The sequence below is a fragment of the Phaseolus vulgaris genome, chromosome 8 (genome assembly GCF_000499845.2).
Source record: "Phaseolus vulgaris cultivar G19833 chromosome 8, P. vulgaris v2.0, whole genome shotgun sequence".
Classification (NCBI taxonomy): Eukaryota; Viridiplantae; Streptophyta; class Magnoliopsida; order Fabales; family Fabaceae; genus Phaseolus; species Phaseolus vulgaris.
This window is the reverse complement of record NC_023752.2, coordinates 37,861,542-37,873,985: the sequence shown is the minus strand read 5'-3', so window position 1 is coordinate 37,873,985 and position 12,444 is coordinate 37,861,542. Positions and strand designations below refer to the sequence as shown.

The 12,444-nt window shown below is 40.7% G+C and overlaps 1 long non-coding RNA gene across 1 annotated transcript; it reads right to left on the bottom strand.

Moving 5' to 3' along the window:
* Window positions 1-5,779: 5,779 nt before the first annotated feature.
* LOC137825643 (uncharacterized) lies at window positions 5,780-9,582 on the bottom strand. The gene is made up of 2 exons (XR_011083325.1): window positions 8,822-9,582; window positions 5,780-8,727 (listed from the first exon to the last, which is right to left on the bottom strand). It is a non-coding gene; the product is annotated as an uncharacterized lncRNA (long non-coding RNA).
* Window positions 9,583-12,444: the final 2,862 nt, after the last annotated feature.

Below are 12,444 nucleotides of genomic sequence, written 5' to 3'. Positions count from 1 at the left end.
ACCTCTCCCTTGGGTTAGAAACACCAAGACTAGGAATAGTATGGTTCCTAGTGAGCCTCCCTCTTGCGTGGGAACGCCAATGTCGAGAACAATATGGTCGGGAACGCCATGGTCAAGAACAGTTTTGCAGTGTTTGAGCTCCTTGATCTGAATAGCGTCTTGGCTTGCTACCTCCTTCAGCTTCTGCATCTTAGTCATGGTATAACTAGATGCAACGAAAAAGTCCCTAAGGCACTTGGTTGCGTGCTCTTGTAAGGGGTCTTCATCCATGCTTTCCATCCTTTCCTACTCTTGGAAGGACAGAAGGGCCCGTTGGAGGAAGGCGGGCAGATCAGCAGGAGGCGTGCCATGATTGCCCCGAGAGGCGTTTTCCCCCTCACTTTCGTGTACCACGATGTCGCAAGGAGAAGAGGCACTTGGAGGGTTTTTCCTAAAGGATGGGGTGCGATCATCCGAAGTTAAGTTCGCAGGCACTGTAGCATCGAATTTCTTTTTCTTCTTGAATACGAGGCCTGAACAGGTATCCTCGTCCTTAGAGGAAGTTGCCTCGCTACCCTCTTTTGCCTATGATCTACAGGGGCTGGAGCAGAAGGGCCTGGGGCATAAGCGACAGGAGTCGAGGCGTCGGCATCAGAAGGGCCAGGAGCAGCCTTGTGTTGGAGGGCCACTTCAGCTAGTTGCCTCCTCTTCTCGACATTAAGCATCGTGCCTGCATAAGAAAACAACAATGCATAAGAGTCCAATCCCACAAAACACAAGTTAAAAGTAACACATGAAGTAGAAACAGAGGAAGAAAGGGAGGGTACCAATGTACTCGAGTTTGATCAACTCCAAGGTGCTAAACACCGCCCCCAAGTTGGAGAAGAACTCGCATGCCTCCCGATCTTACGGGGCCAAGTCCTCAAGGCACCTTGGTTTTTTTAGCCCTGGTTTCTCCACCCAATAGAGGGGAAACTCATCCAACAGGGTAGGGTTAAACTTGCTACAAAATATCTTGAAGAACTTCCCTTTGAAGCCCTTATACGATTGTTGGAAGAGCGACAACAAGACTCTTCCAACGACCCCATTAAAGCTCATCCACAACTTCTTCCCTAGGTTCTTGGCCTCGAAGAAGTACAGGAACACATCCACTGATGGCGTATGGCCAAAGTGGATGCAGAGTATAGAGAAGGCCCTGACGAACGCCCAGTTGTTGGGGTGTAGCTGGGCGAGAGCCACGTTGACCTCGGTGAGAAGCGCGCGCTCGAACCCCGTGAATGGCAAGCGGAGCTTGAGCCTTTTGAAGATAGTGGAGTACGCAAAGAAGAAGTGTTCTTTTGGGTCCGCGCGGTCATCAGCGCACACAGGTACGCCTTCCCTACAAGGCAGGACCTTCACGAACCTGTCGTGCTCCTTCTCGAAGATGCAAAATTTTTCTTTAGACTTGCTCTCCTTATACGCCTCTATCTCCTTAAAGGAGGTGATTTTAGAAGTTTTGGCTATAAGGATGTCAGGAGCCCAACAGTATAGTGTTGTTTGGTAGTCGATGGAAGGAGGAGGGTTTGGAGTGGTTTTCGTTCGAGCCATCTCGAGGATAAAAGCTAAGGGAAGGAGAAGAAAAAAAGAAAGAAAAGGGCAGAGTTCAGAGAGGAGAGTTGGAGCGTTTCAGAAATTCAAAAAGCAAAGAGACGCGAAAACGAAGAGCATGAATCATAAAGTGCAGAAAACATAAGTAGTCCCAGAACATATGGCATGGTATGAGCATCAGAATCATAAAACAGGGGCGATCATAAAGTAAAAAGCATACCTTTGAGCAATTAGGGTTCGAAGGTTGAAGTGGTTGAGGAGGAAGAGAGCGTTTTGAGAGAAGAAAATGCTCGAGAAATGATAAAGAGAAGTAATGAAACAATGAAGGAGCGTAGGGGTTTGAAGGGTTTAACGTATACAAAGAAGCGCAAGCGGCAATGAGTCTTAACCATTGATCCTTCCACGTGTACACTGATTAAAAAGTATGGTGAAACGCCACTTCGGTGCACTATTCACATCCCATCACTCTAGCACCACGTAGGTCGCCGTGGGCGATCACTTAGCCTTTTCGGTAAAACAAGTTATAGCTCGAGCCTGGGGGGCTTGTGTACTGGCCAGACCTCGGTCATCGGCGCTAGAGAAAGACATCAGACATCGGACATCGGTGGCCCGACAGTAATAATGGGCCACATAAGTTGGGCCCCACAAACAGTTTGAGTTAACATAAGTTAACACCCAGATACCAGAAAGACCTAAAGTCACGAGAGGATCATGCATGGGGTGTGTATAGTACTTTGGATACGACACAAACAAGTGTTCCTTGGAAGCGCTAAGGTCCTTAAGGATTAGGGTTTCCAGTGAAAGACTGCATGCATGACACGTGAATAATTAGGGCACCCACAGAACAGATGGCGCCGCAGCGTTGGTACATGAGTTGGTACCCTAGCGGCCATGTTGTTAGAAAGATTGCATTCCAAAAGAGGCAAGTCTTGTGTCGCGGTTGTGCTAAGCTTGTGCAACACGTCACAGGATGCCTCACCAGTAACCCTAGTTCCACTTAAGGAAAGATCCTTGTGGGACAGAGAAGTTGACCTAATTACAGCCTATATAAAGGGTGGTAAGAACCCTAGAAAAAGTATGTCGTTTCTAAGACTGAAACTTACTATTTCTTATAATCCAATACTGACTTGATCGTCGAAGTGCAGTCAACGACGGCTGAATCAACCGGCGAGAACATATTGTTTATTATCAAGAATCTATTTTCTATATAAATTGTAGTACTCGAAAAAAGCAATCATACACTACTTCCATTTATGATCAAACTTTTCTCCTTTAAACAAATGAGGTTTAGTTACAACTTGTCCAAATTTTTCATGGCATCTGGAATTTACTCCTCTTGTCCTAAAAAAACTAACCCTAAGATGTTAACGTTAATACCAACCGAAAGAAACAGTAATTTATGGAAAGAGATTTGGAATATAATTATAAAAAATATCTCAAAAAAATTAGATTAGTAACCAAGTAATTTATAGGCATGACTAAGATTAGTATTAGTATTATAGTAGATACTAATGTTTATTAAGATTTATGGTTAAGGTTAATGCTAGTGTTAGCACTAACGTTAGTGCCCATGGTTAATGATGTTATGGATAGTAATAAAATTTGAATTTATTCTATGAGTGCATTATTTAATTACATAAATAGGATTGTAAGGTTAGTCATACAATGAATAACATTGGATGACCAAAATGCATTCATAACAACAATTAGGGTTAAAGGTTATAAGGTTATTATTGTAATATATAGTGCATAGTAGCGTATGAGTTAGTCTTTGGTAATCATTATTAGGATTATGTTTAGTGGTGTCGTGGATAGTATTGGATTACCAAGTGATTCTCACACTTGGGATTCACGCTCATGTTAGCAACCAACAATACAAGGTGGCGATGGATAAACATATTAGTCAAAATTAGTCTTAGGTCACAGGGTAAAATAATTTGAATATATTAACTCTAATAAGTTAAGATAACTTAAAATTCAAATAATAACTTATAAAAATAATTCAAATAGTAACTAAAAATAGTAAAAAACAATTTAAAGAGTAGTGTGTAACATGTTGAGAAAAGTTAAACCAAGAAAGAGTAAGTTAAGGAAAAAGCATCTAAGAAATCTGGATATATATATTTGGCGTGACCATATAAGAGAACTTTATGTGACATATTGGAGGAGTAGATAACATAGGATGGCAAACAATTAACCAAGGTTGTTCAAAGATGACTAGCAAGTGTAGAATTCTGACTGGGACCTTCCCTTTGTTTCGTCTAGAAAGAGACTTGTTACCCGAAAAAAAATAAATAGATCAAAAAAGGAGAAAGTGGAATATAAATAAAAGGTTGTTTGAATGAAACAGAAATATAAATAAAAAATTAAAATTAATTAGTCTTAAAATTATTATTTTTTATTATTAAAATAAGAACAATAATATAATAGTATAATCAAGTGTTAACCTCAATCAATTTTGGAAGTCGGTTTTATAAGAGATAATTTACGTAATGTGTAGTATGTCTTTTTAAATGCTTCTTCGCATTTTTTTCTTAGAAAACAACTCACACTCTCTTCCTTTCGTTTTCCTTTTCTCTAAATATTGTTAAATATATATTTGATTTAGATAATTAATTTTATTTATGTATATGAATTTAGTAAAAAATACATAAAAATAAATTCAAGGTTATATATTCAATAAAATGTGTAAATCACCATTAATTAATTAAAAAATTCATAATATGACTAAAATAAACATAATTGAAAATATAGGCATTTCTGTATATTAAATATATTCTACAAAAAATAGTTTAAATATATACTTTGGGAAAAATTTATTTCAAATAATTGACCCCTAATTTAGAGATTCAAAGTCGTATCATTTGTGTCAACAATTGTTAAAAAAATTGATATTATATACGTAACTATTAATTTAAATATATCTTATATTATACTAAGGTGAATTTAAATTATGTGGTCCTGATAAGAGGTTGCCAATAATTTTTCTTTTATTGCCTCAGAAAAATAATTCTGTAAAACTTGTTGCATTAAATATCTTGTTACTTGCAGTTTTCAAACTTAGAAACAGTTCCGAAAATATCTCTATGAATATGAAAAGAAGGCGCAAAAACTGGTAGAATGAATTCTGGTCAACTATAGTTGGCCATATATGTGTATTATTAGGGTTGACTTCAAAATAGGGGGAGAAAAAGACTTAGTCGTGTTTCTTATGTGTGGACTAGGAACACTCCTACATGATTTAGCTAAGAGTTTTCACATCACGAAGTTGCACCATAATTTCTCATTTTGATCCAATCATAAGAACACTTCTCTATGATGTAGCTTAGAGTTTCCACATAGTACAATCACAAAAAATGCACCAAAATTTCTGAGTTTGATCCAACTCATTGCTATGCAATATCTAGTGGGTGGGTGGGTAATTAAACTAAGTGACCCACGGAAGCTGCATAATATTGACAAAATGATGCCTTCAATTTCCAAAATTGGACTTTGATGCAGAATTTATTTAATCCAATTTGACTTATGACTGGGACTCAATTTTGACACAAGTTGAATTAATCTTATTGCATTGGAGAGATGTAGTGTGGTAGATTAACTTTGTTTTTTTTTAACAAGCATATGTAAAGAGTAAATAACTTATAATAAAACAATATAATTATACTTTATGACCATGAAATTTTCATGGTTTATATTATATCGATGTAACAATAGTATGGTAAAGATATACTCTAAAAACGAATAACTTGGTAACTTGTTCAAATTAAAATTAATGTGAATAGTTTGTTAAGTTAAAAATATTTTTTTTACTACTGAATGATAAATTGAAATTCTCATAACACCTCGACACATCAATCAAATGAAATTGTTAGCGACTAAAACAAATTATTCAACCTAATTAGAAAAGGTGTACCAAAACGATCAACAACTACATAATTCAATTATGTCTTTAAAGCGTGATTAGGAATATACGAGTCTACATAAGTTTGTCCTAACCTCCCTCGTAGGTAAGGGTCCATAACCAAAACTATAAATAGGTGAACACATTTTGTAAGATAATAAACTTTTGATTCTCACATATAACTTAATTCACACATATCTAACTTGAACGTTGGATTACTTAGGTACGTGTATGCTAAATTGAAGACAAAAGCTGACCAAGAAGCAGAAAGTGTAAAGTTAAAGCATAACCTTGTATAACAGAAATCTAATCTTATAACTGATAAAAATAATTTTTATATATATTGAGTTTAATGGTCATGTATAAACACTTTGTTAAGCCATAAAGTCGAATGGCCGAATGGCCGACCATCTAAACGACATAGCGACTTTTGACAAAGACCAACACCCTCGCTATACGAAGTGATAAGAACGCAAATCTCGATTAAAGAGGTAACAAAACAAAATTAACCTCTATTGGGCCTATTTGGGTCATCTTGGCAAGACAAGGCTCGTCGGATTAGTATAAATAAGGGGGACCCTCATGATGAAAGGTCATGTTATTCTCTTGAACTATACCATTGATATTAACCTCACCTGACTTGAGTGTCGGAGTACCTTTGCAGGTACCCCTCCCATCTCAAACACGGTAAAAGGACGGTCAACCTAGAAGAGAAGACAAAAGGAATTCGATAGGGGACATTCAGACTCGGATAAATTGTGTGTACACTTTGACGCCCACCATGGGGCCAAAAGAAAACCTATCGAAGGACCGCATGGTAGCTACGCGAAGCATGAGGGGAAATGGCTTACAGAACGACGAAGTACCGTCGGCAAACCCAATGGCTTTGATGATGGATACAAGGAAGGAATTCGAGAGCATGAAACATAAAAATGTTGAGGAAATAAAAGCCTTGAGAGTCGAGAATGAGATGATGAAGAAAAAGCTAAAAATGGGACATACGCCGACAATCGACGAAAACTTGAGGGGTCGTGAACAGTCCGGTAATAAAACTCAAACATACATGGAAGAAAACAGTTCTCGACCTAACCACACCAACTTCATGGTCTCATCCAGAGCCACTAGGAAGTTGTTGCGAAAACACCCTTTAATTGAGGCAATTATGGAAGTATCTTTGTCAGTACCGTGGATAAATCCAACGATAGAAAAATACGACGATAGCTTGGACCCGGATGACCACGTCGACGCCTACATGACTAAGCTCAACCTGTATACAACTGCTGATGAGCTATTCTGTCGAGTCTTCCATATTTCACTAAAAGGAACCACACTGAATTGGTTTACCTGTCTACCACCATTCTCGGTTTATTACTTCGATACCCTTGTATCCAAATTCTCGGCTCAATTTGTCACGAGCAAATTTCACCACCTTACTTCCCTTGCTTTGATCAACATCCAGCAAGAAAGGCCTGAAACACTCCGGTCCTTCATGGATAGGTTTAGGAAAGTGGCTTTCGACATCCGAGATCTGAGTCTAGAAGGGGCGCTACATCACCTAGTAACCTCCCTCAAGCCGGGCCCTTTCTCGGACAGTTTTTTTATGCAACCGGCGAAGAGCATGGACGAGTTACGGCACAGAGTTGCGAAGTTCATGCAGTTGAAAGAGATGCGAGAGTTCAAACGAGGATGGCCAATAGATCTGAGAACTGTAGGTCGGAATGGGAGGTACCGAGCGGAACACGCCCGCCAAGGCGGCCAAAGGAATTCTCGAGATCGCTCAAATTTTCACCCTACATGCCCCTGAATGTCGGGCGGTCAATGATATTAGAAGAAGCCCGAAATGCTGATCTGATACCGCCATATAAGAGAACGCCAACGCCACTGAATGCCGACCAAAATCGGCATTACCGATATCATAGGAACTTTGGGCCCACCACGGAAAAATGTGTCGCACTAAAGGACAAAATAGAGGAGCTCATCCAAGCTGGTCACTTGAATCAGTAAACAGAAAAATGACAGGTACGCCCCCTAAGAGTCGAGGGGTGGACGAAGAGATTTCTGGTTGAGGTTAAGAATCCCCGATCGACGGGTTGGCAGGGAGAGACGCATGGTCGAACCATCCAAAAGGGTAATTAACATCATAGTCGACGGGTTCACCAGTGGAGGAACGACGTATTTCTCCCGAAAACGCCATATACGCAATTTGTACTCGGTCAATTTTATCGAAAAGATACGGACCATGCCGCTTATCACCTTCACGGTTCGGGATTTCAAGGGAATCGATCCGGACTAGGACGATCCCTTGGTGATCACAATTGAAGTAGCTAACTACACTATCATGAAGACCCTTGTAGACCAGGGAAGTTCGGCGGACGCCATTTTCTTCAAAACCTTCAAGAAACAAGGCCTGTCCTCGAATGTGATAGTCCCGTTTAACGAACACATTGTTAGCTTCTCGCATGATCGAGTAAACACAAGAGGATATGTCAACCTCTACACAAAGTTTGGAGAAGAATCAGGAAATAAAACCATCAAGGTCAGGCATCTTATAGTTTATAAAGACACCTCTTACAACATGTTGCTGGGAAGACCCTCCTTAAATCGGATGGGAGCCATAATACACTATGTGACTAACAAACATAGTGCTAGTAAAGAAGAGTTGCGATCAGTGGCGTATGTGCACAAACTATATGGATCTAAACAAGGTGTGCTTAAAGGACGCATATCCCCTTCCGAATATAGACAGGCTGGTGGACGACGCTGCAGGGCATATTGGAACGACACGCGGACTCAGACAGTTGAACCTTAAGGTTCTCCAAATTGCTACTTTCTTTCTCCTTAAGAACGATGCCCATCCGTTTGGCGAGAACCAAGGCTCGGGTGCTCAATTCAAAAAAATGACTCGGCCAATTCAGACGTCGTGGCCGACTTAACGCCCTCATTCTCCACCGAGCCTAACGAAATCGAAACTTTATCGCCAAAGCGTATGTCTCGGCCAAGAAAGTCCCTAGCGTAACTCGTCCCAACTTCAACATGAGCGTGATTGTGGGATCTCCTGGATGATGACTTGTCAGAGTGGCGACGAGACGACTTCTTGTGCTCATTATCTCGTCACACTTTCGATGAAGGGTCTTTGGGAGGAAGTGTCTCGCCCGCCGAAACTGTACCCAAAGGCTCCACCACCTCGACTTGGGCGGGAGGATCTTGGCTGGTAGCACCCCGTCTTTTTCCATTGAGTTCCTTGTAGAAGAGTTTTCTGGCTTCAAGGGTGACAATAGACATGATAGTTGCAAAAAATTCAAGTCAACAAGATTTAAAACAAAAATAAAAACAAAGATAAAAGTGAAAGCATACCCTCAAAATCGTCAAGCCGAGTGGGTGACATGAAATCCTGCAACAATTCCCGAGTAGGGATTTTCTGGGGAAGCTGTCTAAAATGGACAAGGTTTCCAAGTCTTTCCGGGTTAATAACGACCTTGGCCATGTCCAGAAATGTGTCGGTTCTCGAGTCCAGTAGAAGGGAAACCAAGGAACGTCACCATCATAAAAAAAGCGGCGACCTTCCTCCCTGACCACAACCTTGAAGAAACTCCCTTTAAACTTCTTCTAAGAAGAGGTAAAGGGATCTAACAAGCACCATACTCGGTTTCCTGGCTGGGTACGATATAGTTGAAGAAAAACATGGGGAGTTGGATTCAAATATAACAACATACACAACAATCGAAATGGTTGAATGTAAGCCCAACTATTCGGATGAAATTGTGACGACACTACTTTTAAAGAGCGCTACATGCCCATGGAAAACTCATCCAAAGGAAAACGAACATGAATGTTGGTTATTAGACATGAATAAATTAAAAAACAATCACCCACTGCGGGGTCTCTACCTAAGCACACAACGTCAGACGACGAACACCTCCGAAGGGAAACTGTCCCATCCGATGCGTCCGAGTCCAACATATCTATACTAGCGTTGAACGAATTCAACGAGGCAGTTTTGCAAAATCGAGAAGAATGTTTTCGGACGTCGACATCAACCCACTCGTACTTAGCAGCCCAAATAGGTGGGATTTCCTATTCAGAAGCGGTATTGATAGGGACAACCAAAGGATAAGCGTCCTCGGCAGCCTCCCCCCCCCCCCCCCCCCCCGCGACAACGTTACCACTGACACGAGAAGACTCTGAAGAACACTCGGAACTGGCCGAATCAGTATTCAAGAGGTGGAAAACCTCACGCGGTAACATGGTGCCAACAAGTCTAGACACTCTTAAGGTAGAATTATCGGACATAGAGGAAGACATGGTTGGTTACCTTAGGTTAGGTTGAGATGATGATCGGAGAAAACTAGAGAAGGAGAAAGGGAAAACACACAAATGAGGGATGGGCCACCACATTATTTACAGTACTATGAAGGGGCGGAAAACCCAAGCGTTGCACGAATCTCAAGCTTCATATCAAAGGCGCAGGAAACGGTCCAGATGCAGCGACTGTACAAAAACTGACATGACAAACATACGTCACGTCACCGTCACCATTAGTCAAACATCCCGTCTCGCGGCTAAAACAGTTAATGGTCAAACAAACGTGACTGAGCCCAGCCATACGAATTTTCGCCTCCTCGTCAAGGCTTAAGCCTCGGGGCCAATGTTATGCCACAAAGTCGAATGGCCGACCATCTAGATGGCATAGCAGCCTTTTGACAAAAACCAACACCCGCACCATACCAAGAGATAAGAACGTCTATTGGCAAGACAAGGCCCATAAGAGTAGTATAAATAAGGAGGGATCCTAATGGTGAAAGATAATGTTATTCTGAATCTTGAACTATACCATTGATATTAACCTCACCTGAATTGAGCGTTAGAGTATCTTTGCAGATACCTGTCTCATTTAGGACATGGTAGAAGGATGATCGTCCTAAAAAAGAAGACATGAGGAATTCAATTGGAACATTCGATCTTGAATAAATAATTTGTAAAATGATTATTATAATAAGTAAATAAAAGTATTGTACATGATATAAAATTGCTTTAAATCATTAATGCGTAGTGTTTTTCTCATAAAGAATTGCTTAAAGTACTATTTTTTTCACTCCATGTTTATTTAAATTTAGTTCTTTATTTTTTTTTAAATGAAGTTGCCAAATTTAATTTATATTAGCTTCATCTCATCTCTTGAGGAATTGGTGGTGTTAACGGAGTTAACGGAGTGCATATAAAGCCTCCTTAAACTCTATAAATATTGTATATAGATCCTTCTTTATGTATCAAATAATATTGCAATAATACAAGGGTTTTCTTTACTCTCTTCTTGCACCCATCTCTCTCTGCTTTCCTTACATGGTATACAGAGCTTTTTTTTTCTAGGCATGTCTTCTTCATCCTCTTCCACATCTGCTCCAACCGTTTCTTCCCCATCTCCTGTTCAGCTTCACACTTTTCCCACTGCCCTTTCTCTCAAATTAACGGATGATAATTTTCTGGTTTGGAGCCAACAAGTTCTTGCTCAAGTAGAGGGACTCAATCTTCTTTCATTCTTGGAATCTCCCCTCACCCCTTCTCGGTTTCTGTTTGGCACCACCGTCAACCCTGCCTTTCTTCTTCACAAGCAACAAGATAATCTGCTTGTTGCTTGGCTTCTTGCTTCTATGTCCCCTTCAATGCTTACACAAATGGTTGGATTACGATTTGCTTATCTCACATGGGACAAGTTAAACGTCTACTACGCTTCCCACACTCGTGCCAAAATTCGGAAACTCAAGCTTCTACTCAAAACCCCTAAACGTGACCGCTCCATCTCTACCTACCTTCTTGATATCAAGAAAGTGGTGGACTCTCTCGCTGCCACTGGTTCTGCTATCACGGCTGAAGACCACATCGATGCTGTCTTGGATGGTCTTCCTGAAGAGTATGATGCTTTTATCACGTCCATTACCTCACAGCTTGATCCCTACACCATTGAGGATATTGAGTCTCTACCTTTTGCTCAAGAATAACGGTTCGAGAAACATCGGTCTCTTGAGAATTCTCTTGCCCAAGCAAATGTTGCTTACAACAACTGGACCTCTTCACCTTCCTCCACTTCTGCTTTTCATGGCCATAACGTGCGTGGTGGTCGCGGGTTCTTCAGGTCCCATACCAACACCAAAAGGTATCAATCTCCTCGTGGCCCACACCCTCCCTGGACTGATCAATCTTCTACCACCGCTCTTGCCCGAGTCCAATGTCAGCTCTGCTTCAAATATGGTCACACGACTCTCACTTGCTGGACTCGTTCTGATATCAAGGGGCCTTCACAAATTTCTGCTAATGCAACCTTCTTTCCGTCATCTTCAAATCCTAATCATTCTTAACCTTCCATCTTGGGCACTCCTTCAACTGTTCAAAATCCTTTGTGGTATCCCGACATTGGTACCACCCATCACATAACCCATGACCATTCTGTTTTCTCCTCCACCAACACGTACACTGGTAATGAATTTGTTCAACTCGGTAATGGTTAAGGTATGCCCATTCGTGACTTCGGATCTGTCTTTCTTTCTTCTTCCAACTCCTCTCACTTTTTCAAACTACATAATCTTCTTCATGTGCCTTCTGTTAATAAAAATCTTATCAATGTCTCACAGTTTTCCCGTGATAATGGGGTGTTTCTTGAATTCTTTGCTGATCACTGTTTTGTCAAAAATCAGGTTACAAGAGAGACTCTTCTCCAAGGAAAAATTCATGATGGTCTTTATGTTTTTCCACATTTACAACGATCTATGCCACTCTCTGTTCATATGCACCCTGCTGTTCATACTGCTTCTACTAGAACTTTGTTGAACAATTATGATATTTGGCACCAACGTCTTGGACATGCTTCATCTCGTGTTGTTCATCATATTATCTAGGTACACTTGGACTCTTTTCTTGGAATCAAAGAGTGATGCCTTTTCTGCATTCAAGAAGCTAGCAAGAAGGTTGCAAAATACAAAGAA